This window comes from Heterocephalus glaber, unplaced genomic scaffold (assembly GCF_053883595.1).
Source record: "Heterocephalus glaber isolate CG9 unplaced genomic scaffold, H.glaber_assembly_v1.0 deba00001550, whole genome shotgun sequence".
NCBI lineage: Eukaryota > Metazoa > Chordata > Mammalia > Rodentia > Bathyergidae > Heterocephalus > Heterocephalus glaber.
The window spans coordinates 18,754,214-18,767,315 of record NW_028258343.1 but is presented as its reverse complement, the minus strand read 5'-3'; the positions used below and the strand labels follow the sequence as shown (position 1 = coordinate 18,767,315).

The 13,102-nt window shown below is 41.1% G+C and overlaps 1 protein-coding gene across 2 annotated transcripts in view; it reads left to right on the top strand.

The window, feature by feature from the left end:
• The window catches only part of Ncoa7 (nuclear receptor coactivator 7), a 149,760-nt gene that overhangs the window by 12,814 nt on the left and 123,844 nt on the right, over positions 1 to 13,102 (top strand). The window contains exons 1-2 of one of the 2 annotated variants that reach the window (XM_021259196.2): positions 9,616 to 9,885; positions 12,392 to 12,469. The exons of the other annotated variant lie outside the window; for it this stretch is intronic. The gene's annotated coding sequence lies outside the window, so the exon portion shown is untranslated. Of the gene's footprint in view, positions 1 to 9,615; positions 9,886 to 12,391; positions 12,470 to 13,102 lie in introns of those variants that run through there. 2 annotated transcript variants of the gene reach the window in all.

The window sequence follows — 13,102 nt, the reverse complement described above, 5'->3', positions numbered from 1 at the left end:
GTTTCCGCTTTGGTAGTTCACATGCATCTAGGAATCATTTCTTCTGTGTGTGTTTTTTGGGGGGGGTTTTCCTGGTACCAGGAATCAAACTCAGGACCTTGCACTTACAAGGCAGGCGGGGTGCCACTGAGCTAAATCCCTGGTCCCTGTGCATTTCTTCTGAATTCTCCATTTTTTTGGAGCACAGGTTCTCAATGTTGTTACTAATAATTTTCTGGATTTTGGCAGAGTTCATTGTGATTTTGCCTTCTTCATTTTAATTACATTGATTGGGGCCTTTTCTTTCCTTTTTGATAAGATTGCCTTGATGTTTGTCTATTTTGTTTATTCTTTCAAAGAACCATCTCTGTGATTCATTGTTCTTTTAGTCTCAATTATATTAATTTCTGATCTGATCTTTATGATTTCCTTTCTTGTCCTAGCTTTGAATTTGGATGGTTGTTTTCGAGGGCTGAGGTGCGTCCTTAGGCTAAGTATTTGGGCTTGCTCTCTTTCTGTGATGTGGACACTCACAGCTATCATCTTCCCTCTTGGCATCCCTTTCATGTGTCCCACGGGCTCTGGTATGTTGTACTGGCATTATCATTTGATTATAAGAACTAATTTCTTCTGTGACCCATGGATTTTCCAAGAGGGTATTGTTTAATTTCCATGTGTTTGCATAATTTGTGGTTTCTTCTGCCACTACTTTCTAGTTTCATTGCACTACAACCTAATAATAGGCACGGGATAATTTCAATTCTTTTGGACTACTTAAGCATGTTTTATACAGCAAAGCCTTGTGGTGAGGTGGGTACAAAGTGGGACAAAACTGTAAGACCCAATGGAAATTTACAAGGTGGGCATGAGGTGGGACAAAACCATGACCAACCAATAAGATTACAAGTACAGCCACCCAGGTAATATTGATTAAATGGGGGTTAAATGGGGGAACAAGTCACATACCAAGCATACAAGGATTTTCAGTAAGGGTGGGGGTCAGGGATATTTCCTGGAGAGGCTGGGTTAAGACCTTGACCCCCCCCACCCAGGTGAGTGATACCTGTTTAGAATATCAACCACTGCTATTTAGCCCCAGGGGAAGCACAAGGGTGTGTGGTTTCTCTCCTTTTACAATTCTGGCCTTCAGTGAATGCGTCTTGGCTGTCCTCGAGACAATCAATCCTCACGTTAGCTCCTTGCTGTGTTGGCTCCTGGAGGGCTGGTCCTGTCTAACTGCACACAAGATATCTAAGTAACTTACCTATTTGCAATACCCCATTATAATTGTCTTAGTGTTTATCTGATTTTTTTTATGTCCTGTAGTGTTTGTTTTATGAAGTTGGGCAAGCCAGTGTTTGATGTATACAGGTGTTTGTTATCTCTTCCCACTGAATCGTTCCCTTAACCGGTGTATAGTGATCACCTTTGCCTCTTATGATCAGTTTGGCTTGAAATCCATGTTGTCTAAAATTAGGATAACAACTCCTGCTTTTTTCTGGGTTCCTGTTGCATGGAATATTGTTTTCCATAATGTGTTCCTTGTATTCCATATATATTTGGGGTTTTTTTCCCTTGCCCCATTCTGCCCAATCTGTGTCTTTTGTTTAGGGAATTGAGACCAATCACACTACAAGGTATTACTGAGTGGTATTGACTTACTCCTGTCATTGTGTGATTTTCCTGTTGCTGACTCCCTTCCCCACTTCTGCTTCACTGCTCACCCTGCCTGGTGTTTTAGTCTGTTAGACTTCTTTTCCAGTTTTGGCTTCATTGTCTCTCTTTTTTTGGTACCGGGGATCAAACTCAAAACCTTGCACTTGCAAGGCAGGCACAGTGCCACTGAGCTAAATCCCTGGCCTTCATTGCCTCTTTTTAGGATATCCTTGAGAATTTGTTGGAGTGCTGGTTTGGAGGTCATGAATTTCTTGAAGTGCCCTTTGTTGTGGAAACACCTTATTTCTCTGTCAATTTAAAAAGAATACTTTGCAGGATATATAAGTCTGGGTGGGAAGTCTTGTCTTTTAGGGCTTGAAACCCTTCACTCCAAACTCTTCTGGCCTTCAAGGTCTGTACTGAGAAGTCTGCTGTAATTCTTTTTTTTTTTTGGTACCGGGGATCGAACTTGGGTCCTTGTGCTTGCGAGGCAGGCGGCAGCACCACTGAGCTAAATCCTCGGCAGTGTGCTGTAATGGGTTTACTTTTAGAAGTTACTCTTTGCTTTTCTCTAAGTTTTCATATTTTGTCCCTGTGTTGGACTTCTGCAATTTTGACTGTCTTGTGGAAAGGTTTTTTTCTGATCATGGCTATTTGAGTTCTCCTCTTAATTTGTATATTAAATTCTTTTCCCATATTTGGAAATTTTCCTTCTATTATTTCTGTAAACAGGTGTTTTATGCCTTTTGTGTTGTCTTCTGATTTTTCGCTTATTCAAATTAATCCCAGGTTAGTCTTATTTGCATCATTTAGCAGGTGTTGAATCCATTCTTCATGTTCTTTTGTTCTTTCTAAGACATTTCTGAGTTATTGGCCCTTGAGGCCTCCCTATCTTCTGAGGCTGATGGTCGTGCTTGCTTCGGCAGCACATATACTGATGCTGATAGTCTGTTCTCACCCCATCACTGCTGCTGATCATACATTTAATATCATTTTTAATCTTCTAGATTTCTGCTTGTAACATTTTCATGGATTCTAGTTCTTTGCTAAACTGGTCATTCATGTTTTATATCATTTTGTTTAGTTCCACTACTTTGTGTTAGTGTCTCTATAAGCTCCCGGATTGTTTATTACCTCCATTATCAGGTTAATTATATTTTCTGTGAGCCCATCAGCCACCTCATTGATCTGTTTTTTATCCCCTCTATTATCCTTTTGAATAATTCAGCGGTATGATTTTTAGTTTCCTCCTCCTCAATGCCTTATGGGTTGGCTTTGAGGGAGCTGGTAGTTTTGAGAGGCATTTCTCTCACTTTGTCTTCTCATGTTTCTATTGTTTTTTGTTTGTTTTGTGCTTCTGTGTGTCGTCAGTTACAGTGGAAAGACTTTGTTGCTAGTATGGAGATCTCTTTAGTTAGTCTGCTTTTCAGCGGTACATTCAGAGTGTGACTAATATATTTCTTTGCTTTTGTCCCCAGATCTGATCATTTCTGTTAGTATGGGAGGCAGAATGCAGTGTAATTCTCCCATCACCCAGTTCTCTAGGAATCAACTGCAGTATTGTTAATGTCATGAGGGTAATCTGGTTATTGGAATGCAGAGTAAACCTATTGATAGCAACAATTATGCAACCCTGGTAATATCAAGTAAGTCACCAACAGTGACATCACCCAAGACAAACTGGATACTGACACACCATGAGAATTAAACTTAACCTTAGAAAAGAAATCTACAGTTACAATATAAACCATAAGACAAACCAAATATTGACAAATAGCAAATATCTATTAAATGCAATAATGATACCTCCAGTAATGATAGAAAAGAATTCAACAGTTTGTAACATAGAGTTAACAATTTAAAGCTTAATAAAGCTCTGTGGTTATATTATTAAAGATATAGCAGGTTGGGAATAGAGGAATGCATAAAGAAAAATTTTAAAAATTAAACAATAGGAGGTGAGGAGGAGAGAAAAATGAGACAAAGGATCCTATTATAGAGTAGAGGGATATTTATAGAATGAGATAAAGGTAACAAAAAATCTAGATATAGACAATAAAAGAAAAAATGGAGAAAAATAATGTGGAGAAAAAATTAAGAGAAAATAGTAAAAAGGAAAAAAGAAGGAAAGGGAGTTTTTTAAAAAAGGGAAATAAGCAAAAACAGAGGGAAAAAATTTTTTTCTGTATTTTTGGATGAGTGATTTCCTTCCAGGATCCAGTTTGGAGTCCAGCAAGTCTGGCTGTCTCACCTGCCCTTACAGGGTGTGGGACACACTGGTACCTCACAGGCCTCTGCTCACTCCAGCCTGTGGAAGTGCTCGTGTGGAGACATGTCCTTGCTCACACTGGTGGACAGGGAGGCCAGTCGGACCTCAGACCTGTGTTGAGTGTAGGCAGCAGGGACAGGTTCGAGTGCGCGATGCAGGCAGGCAGGTTGAGACCAGGTGTTTCTGAGCTCAGTGGAAGGCAGGCCTGGCCTCTCCCCATGGTGGTGGAGCCATGTCCTCCCAGCCTGAGTTCAGACTCCTCAGGGACCTCGTTCTGGCCCACTGCCCATCCACGTCTGTCTCCCTGGCTGTCTCTCACCCAGTCAGTAGCAGGAGGGTAACACTGGAGCCTGAAGTGAAGTTGTTTTTCAGTTCTTCTGAGCCTCACACTTAAATAACGAACCCCTTCCAGAAATGGGCTCTCATCCGGCCCTCTCTGGCGATCCGGGCACCTGCACTCAATCCCCTCTCCAGCTATTGCCTGTTGTGAGGAAGGAGTCCTCTCAGAGCAGCTCCCACGCCGCTTTTTCAGTTCACGAAGGCTGCGGGCTCTGGGCTCTGCTGCCCTCCTCCCTGGACCTCCCAGCCCTGGCCACTTACCTCACTCCTGGGGAGTCCAGTTCCCTTCCCATGAGCCATGAGAGCCAACAAGAGAGAGTCCAAATTTTCCCTTCTTTTCTCTGCATTGTAAACCATCTTTCCGACTTCTCCGTAGCTTCTAGTTTTTCCTGTCAAGTTCCTTCCTGATTCCTGGCAGTCTCTTTTTTTTTCTTCCACAAGTTATTATTTTCTGAATCTTGGAGAGGCTGGATTTTGCTACCCATACCTCCCTGCCATTTTCTTTCTCTCCCAAGATATTGTTGACTTCAAGATTCCCATCCAATGCCCTGCCCAACTGTCTGTATCTCCAACTTTTTTTTTTTAATTTTCCTTTTACTACATTGACTTTTTTGAATAGTGAAGGATAGTTGTTTCAAAAAGTCTTTCCACTTAGTTAAATATTTCTTTGGACAGGAAAATGATCCTAAATCATACACACTTTTCAGTGCATTATATCAGAATGTGCATAACGCCAGTGTATCTCGTTATCTTTAATGGTATAAAGGCAGAATAATGGCTCCCCATAGTATCCTAGAACATGTCCCCTTACATGGCAAAAGAAACACTGCAGATGTAATTAAGTTAAGGATCTTAATATGGAAAATATTTTTTTATTTTTTGGTCCTGGGGATCGAACTCGGGTCCTTGCGCTTGTGAGGCAGGCAGCAGAAACACTGAGCTAAATCCCCGGCCAAGATGGAGAATATTCTAGATTATCTTATCGGGGTGGGCTCAAAATCATCACAAAGGTTAGTAAATAAGGAGGGGAGGGGGTTAAAAGGATGGGAGGAGATTGGGAGAAAAAGAGAAGTTGCGATATACCGTGTACAGGTACAAATTCCCTTTGAACAATGATATCGTTACTTATATTTAAATTGTACCAATGAAATTAAATTTTTAAAAGAATGATTAAATAAATTAGGTAACATCACCTTAATGAAAATTATTCAGATATTAAAATAAGCAGCTGTGAAATCCATATAGAAATGTGGAAAATTATATTCTCAAAGTAACATAAAACAGGGCCGGGGATTTAGCTCAGTGGTTTTGCCGCCTGCTGAGCAAGTGCAAGGAGCTGAGTTTGATCCCCGGTACCAAAAAAAAAAAAAAACCAAAAAAAGGAAAATAACATAAAACAGCAGATTACACATTTGTTTGCAAATGGGATTATAGTTATGCAACATATTTTACATTATGAGAAGGCATAAATGAAATTTGTAAAAGTGAAAATAGTGCATGTGGTGATACTATAGATAGCTCAGTTGATTAGATATCTTGTAGGCAGTTAGTCAGGGCCAGCCCTCCAGGAGTCAATAGGAATGACAGTCCAGATACATTGACTGAAGGTCAGCAATAAAAAGAGAAAAGGTACTTCACTCACATGCTTCCCTGGGATGAACAGCAGTGACTGGTATTCTAAATAGGTATCAATCTTCTTGGGCAGGGACCAGAACCTTCCTAGCCCATTCCTTCCATGTACGCTTGCTACATGACTTGCTTCCCTATTTGATTGCCATTTTATCAATATGACCTAAGAGACTCTATCTGTAACCTTTTAGTGTGTGTGCCAGGAATCTAACTCAGGACCTCACGCTTGCCAGGGTGATACTGTACCACTGAGCTACATCCCCTGCCCTACACTTGTAATCTTACTAGTTGACTTCAGTTTTGTCCCACCTTGAAACCTCCCCATCTCCTGGCTTTGCCCCATAAAACTCCTTTGAGAGGTGCGGTGGGTGGGGAACCCACTTTCCGGTCCCCCTTCTGTCTCTCTTAGACAGAAGCTTTCTTTCTCTCAATAAATTTTTCCTACTCTTAACCTCTGTTGTTCTTAGAAGTCATTCTTCAATTTTAGATTCAATTTTGTTTTGTTTTGTTTTTGGTACTGGAGATTGAACTCATGTCCTTGTGCCTGTGCAGCAGGTGGCAAAACCACTGAGCTAAATCTCTGGCCCAATTTTAGATTCAATTTTAATGAATTCGTGTTTCGGATATCTAGCAGGTTGGGAGTTATAATATTTCCCTTGTTTGGATTATTTTGCCTATTTGGATTACTAGGTGCCCTATATCAGTGGCTTAAAAATTTGTTTCTTTTTCTTAGAGATTTCTTTGATGTTAAAAAAAAAATGTAGACCAAGGAATGACAGTACAGCTATGAAGTATTTACCCCCTTTGCTCTGTCTTCTGAGTCTTGATAAAACAAAATTTGTCAAGACATTTGATCCCAGATCTACCATTTCCTCCTTACGATAGATTTTTCTTGGCCTATCCATGTGACCGTGTGGGTCTGAAAAATATTCAATTTAGGTTACACATGGTTACTTTGTATCCCAGGGGCAACCTTCATCTTAGCACCATGCCAGAAGTTCCTTTTCAAAAGATAGTCACAGGTGGCGTGGCACTGCTCAAAACCCCTAGTAGTTTCATTTGGTTTTGTTCTTGTTGTTTTTTTGCAATGTGATTCTCTCCCACCATGCCGTGTCTGCATTTGAGCCATCAATGCACTGTAACTTCTGAAACTGTAAGCAAAATAAACCTCCTCTCCTTTAAAAAAAAAAAAAATCATCACAAGCATCCTTAGAAGTGAAAGAGGAAGGCAGAAGAGTGTATGGCAGAGTAACTTCCTGTGCCAAAGACTCAACTGGGCATTGCTGGCTTTCAAAGAGCAGGAAGGGAAACTAAGAAACACGGGCGATTTTGAGAACCTGGAAAAGATGGGCACATGGGCCTCCGTGAAGAAAGCAGCTCACAGGCATCTTGATCCTGGCCCAGAAAGACTTGTGTTTCATTCCTGAACTGTAAAATGAACTGTAAGGTAATACATATGTGTTTTAAGCTACTAATTTTTTTGGTAATTTTTAGAGCAACAGTGGAAAACTAATATGGTAAGTTTGATCATGTGGTTAAGGTATCCACCTTATTTCTCCATTGCAAAGATGGCTTTTACACTTGTAATTAATATCTGAGGAAGCAAGGCCTTATCAGTCATAGAAGTAATGCATCGAGATTGTGTGATGGATCTGCTTTTTATCATGTGTTTGTCAAGAGGAACTCTCCTTCCTCTATTTATATTATTTCATTTTTATGTATCACTTTGAACTCATTTTTTTCTGTTTTATGAATTCTTACTCAAAGTATTATAACCTATTGTGGTCATTATTCATTTAATACTTAAATTGCCCATATTTGGCCAGAAGTCCCTCCCAGCTGGCTCCTGTGTGCCTTTGGCAGGTCCTATAGATTTTTGATAACTTTTTATTTCCAGGCACAATATGGTTCAAGTACATTCTGTACTTCATAAAACAACTTAAGGAGAATTAACATACCTATGCATATATTTACTCTTTTCCAATTTTCTTTTTTAAAACAGTTTTACACAAGTAGTAGCATATTGTACCTACTTTTCCCTATGGGTTTTAAAAATCAGTGAAAGATGTGTTTATTGACATAGCATTTTCTCCTTATTTTTGGTTTTGGTTTTTTTTTTTTTTTTTTTGGTACCGGAGATTGAACTTGGGACCTTGTGCTTGCGAGGCAGGCAATGGAACCACTGAGTTAAATCCCTGACCCTTCTCCTTGTTTTTGATAGCTGCCTGGTATTCTGTTACACAGATGTGAAAGTAGTTCCATATCATTGGGCACATAAATTGTTTCCAATCTTTCACTGTTATCAAAGTATAACAACGGATAACCTTCGACCCACATAATTAGCCCTTAGTTTTTGTTGATTTTCTCCTCAGTGATTGATCTTATAGAGTGCCAATTTCTGACCTGAAAATAGTGTTATGTATTAGAAGAAAAATCATGGCACCCAATTCAAATTCTGCTATAGCGATAGTTTACTGACAATTTTATTCTTTAATTTTTTTCAACATGACTTTGCTATTCTTTTGTGTGTTAATTTGTTCATTCACCCATTGGCCATTGAGTGAATCTAACATATGTCAGTTGTTAGGCACCAAGCAAACAAAGGTAAACAACATGGGACCTTTGACTTTAAAACATAATCTGGTGGAGATTAAGTAACTAAGCAATTACAGCATAGTAAAATAAACATGTTTCTTATATTTTAGCAAATTTATACAAGAGACTAAAAATCTACCCTTCATCATGTATACGTATTGCTAGGAATATGAAATGGTACAACCACCCTGGAAAATAGTTTGGCAATTTCTCATAAAACCAAACATGCAACTCACCATAGGACCCAGTGAATGTACTTCGGCTCTTATCCTTGAGAAACGAAAACTTAGGTTCACACTGTCGAGCATTTCTACATAAATTTTGGGGAAAAATTATTTCAAATTAAAGGATGACTAAGCTGTCTGAGCCCTCAATGGGCCCGTGAAGCAGCCACCATAAACTCTGAAATTCCGCAGGTCTCTGTGGTCCTTTTCTCTTTAGCCCTTGCCACCTGCCCTTCTAGGCAGTCGGAGGACTGACCACCCTCCCATATCTCACAAAACTTGCCTGTGGATGTTCACGGTGGTAACTTTATTCACAAGAGCCCCAAACTGGAAACAATTACCATGTCCTTCAGTGGGCTAATTCTTAAACAGTGGTACAGCCATACCATGAAGTATTTGCCAATAGAAGGAAGGAACTACTGATACACATCAAAATTTGGATGGGGGGAATTATGCCAAGTGGGAAGAAAGCCAATCCAAAAGGTTATATACTATATGGTTCCTTTCATATCTGGTGTTCTTGAAATCATAGGAACAGAACCAAAGTGGTGGCCAGGCGTTAGGGATGTGTTACAGAGGACACATGTGAGGGACATGTATGATATAAAGGGTTGTCTCGTGGGAGTCCTGCAGTGGGAGAGCAGTCCAGTGTCCTACTATGGTGTGGCACAAGATCCAATGCATGGGATAAAACTGTACAGAAAATGCACATGCTCACAAGAGTATGTACAACTGGTAAAATCTGAATAAGCTCTCAGCATGTAAATGTTAACTTCCTGGTTTTGATATTGTAATGTGCATATGCAAGGTGTTTCTACTAGGGAATAACTAGAAAAGTGGTTGAAATGTGAGATTTCTCCTGTGTTTCCTGCATCATTTTTGTGAATCTGTAATTATTTCTTTTTTTAAAAAAACTCCTTTTAGAAAAAGAAGTATGAATAGCCAATAAGTATATGAAAAAGTGTTCAACATCTTTAGCTGTCAGAGAAGTGCAAATGAAAACCACACTGAGATTCCATCATACTCCACTAAGAATGGCCATCAAAGACTCACAAAAACAACATACGCTGGCAAGGCTGTGGGGAGAAAAGGAACTCTTTTCATTGTCAGTGAGAATGTAAACTGTACAACCACTGTGGAAACCGGTGTGGAGATCCCTCAAAAACCTGAAAATGGAAATTCCACTTGAAAAAGGTATACTTCTTGGTGTTTTCCTAAAAGAGCTAGTCCTAGGGCCGGGGATTTAGCCAGTGGTTCTGCCACCTGCCTTGCAAGCGCAAGGACCCAAATTCGATCCCCAGTACCAAAAAAAAAAAAAAGAGCTAGTCCTATCTCAGTGATCCATGCACACCCACGTTTGTAGCAGCACAATACATAATAGCTACATCATGGAAGTGGGCTGTAAGTCCTTCACCAGATGACTGAATTAAGTAAAATATATATACACATTGGAGCACTATTTAGCTACAAAGAAAGACAAATTTGAGCGATTTGTGGGAAAATGGATAGATCACGAGACCATAGTACTGATTGATGTAGGGGGAATAGATATGACTCCCGAACCTGCTAGATATCCGAAGTGTGAGTTTGTGTTCTCTGAAATCGAAAAATTAATTTCAAGAACAATGGAGATTAATAGTAGGAAAAATTTACTAAAACACAGCTTCTTTCTAAGAGAGAAGGGGGACTGGAAAGTGAGTTGTGCGCCCACCCTGCTCCTCAAAGGTGTTTTATGGGACAAAGCCACAACGTGACGTGAGTTCAAGGTGGGACAAAACTATAGTCAGCTAGTAAGATTACAGTATTACTGCCTAGGTAATACTGGTTCAGTGAGAAAGCACAAGGAGGACATGAGGTGGGACAAAACTATGATCAACCAATAAGATTACGACAAGTATAGTCCGTTAGGTAATATTGATTAAGTGGGGATCCAGTTGGGGAGCAAATCACATAGCAAGGTGTAAGGACCAAACAAGGATTTCTGGTAAGGGATGGGTTAGGCATTTTTCCTGGAAGGGGTGGATTAAGATCTTGGTCCCCTCCCTACCCAGGTGATTGATAACTATTTAGAATATCAATTACTGTTATTCATCCTCAGGGGAAGCACAGGGTGTGGTAGTTTCTCTTCTTTTACAATGCTGTCCTACGGTGAAAGTGTCTGGATTGTCCTCCATGTTGGCTCAAGGGCAGCTCTGTCTAACTGCCTACAAGATATCTAATTAACTTACCTATCTACAATAATACCAAGGGAAATAAGTCAGGCATAAAAGGTTAAATATTGAGTGGTTTCTCTATATGAGAGATCAAAACATATTAATAGTAAGTGAGGGCCGGGGATGCAGCTCAGTGGTGCCGCTGCCTGCCTCACAAGCACAAGGACCCGAGTTCCATCCCTGGTACAAAAAAAAGTTCAAGAGTTAAAGAGCAGAAGAAAAGAGCTGCTTTAAGGAACAGAGAGGAAGACAGCAGAGATGGGGAAGGGATATAAGGAAAGGAAGGGGCTGAGGTGGGGAGAGAGGGGATTAAAGTGACCGGGATGTGATATGCATGTGCACTCATTCCCCATAAATTTCTTTCAGCCGCACATCCAAACAGTCACCGCTCAAGGTCAGTTGGAGTTTAGGGATTCATTTCAGAAGTCTACTTTAGGTCTCAGCATCACTTTCTCTGGATATACTTTTCAGATAATGATGTAAGAATAGATATATATAATGGTGTATGATATATAAGTATAGAATATCAGAGACTCTAAGCATGAATGTCTATATCTATTATGTATAGATAGAATTTGTAGGCTATAGAACAGACTGTTTTGAGCAGAAATAAGAGCAGAGGACACTGTCCAAAAGCAGGTATTTAAAATTCTCTGTGAATAAAAGGAAAGGGAAGCTTCATTAGGCCTGTCCTAAACAGCCATCCAAATCTACAAGTTGTGTCAGAACTCTGCAGACTCCTTCCTGGTGACAAGGGGATGTCCAGTAGGTCAAGAACAGCACCAAATGGAGATCTGTCCACAAAAGGTCCTCAGAGCTTCCTCTAGTGTCATAATAAGCACATGGACCAAGGGCTCCTGTTTTGAACATGAGCACCCACTGCAGCATTAGACGCCGGGCCTCCCTGCCCGGTCAGATGCAGGATGGCTTCTGAGAGACTCCACAGGGTCATCAGGGCCTTGGGGGATTACTGTCTGGGGTGGGGTGGGATGGGACAGGTGCTCCTCTCCGTGCTGGACACAGGCGGAAAGGCCCAACCGCTGAGGAGGGGCATTTCTTGCTGGCAGTATGCAGTCTAGACTCTGCATTGGGGCACAAACCTCCACTCAAGTGCCTCTGCCCTGAAACCTTCTAAAGAAGTTTGAACACTTCCAATGGCTGTGCTCTGATTTATATCTAGACATCCCCCAGCGCCCCCAAGGGACCCTAGGTGGCGTCTGGGAGGGAGACTGCATCTTGGGGTGCATGGCTGAGCTCCAGTTAGGATGTGGGGCCTGGTGCGTGGTGGTGAGCGGCCTGGAAGGTCACATTTGCCCTCCTGCTCCTCCCTTGATGCCAGCTTCCTCGTTGCCTTGGTGTAAGCAGCTTCTCCTCCGCCTCACCCCGCGTCCATGCTGCCCTGCCTTGGAGCCAGATAACTACGGATTGAAGCCTCTACAGACTGTGAGCCAAAATTAACCTCTCCTCCCTTACCTTATTGTTGTCAGGAGTTGTGCCCCAGTGAGGAGGAGAGTAACGAAGACAGGCTGCAAGCTGATTATCTACCCAGGGAGGCTTCTGTTCTGGTAAAGCATTAGCAATATTCACCAGTCTTCTTGGAATCCCGGGCCCGTGGGTGGTCACCAGTGTTGTGTCAATTTTATTTTAGATATTGAGAGGTAATGAGAGACAGAGTGTTGCTCTACAGTCCACACTGGCCCTATGTATTCCAGGCTGGCCTTGAATTTAAGAGCCTCCTGCCTCAGCCTCTCAACTTCTGGGATTACAGATGTGCACTGTCACACTCAGCTCAGTACGGTACTTCAAACAGAAATGCAAGCTATACTTTCTCAGCATAGAATTGTCTCTCGATAGGTGGGAAAAATACTCTTTGCATGGTTGGTATTGTTTGTAGCTGCCTCCCACTGGTTTAGATCCTACCTGGGGGGCAGGGGCACCCAGGGCAAACAAACTGAGGCTGTCTTGAGGTTTTGAGAAGAATGTAAAACTCTCTTTTTCCTTTAAGAGCTGAAAAGATCTCTCCTTCTCTATATCTTTCCCCAAATCTTATATATGAGGCTGTTTATTCCAGAAAAAGTAAGATGACAATTCCACTATCCTGTTCCTGTGTCTTGTACTTTTAAAAGAAGAAGGTCCATCTTTTTGTTGTGGTGGTGTTTGTTTGTTTTCTGGTACTGGGGATCAAACCCAGGACCTCA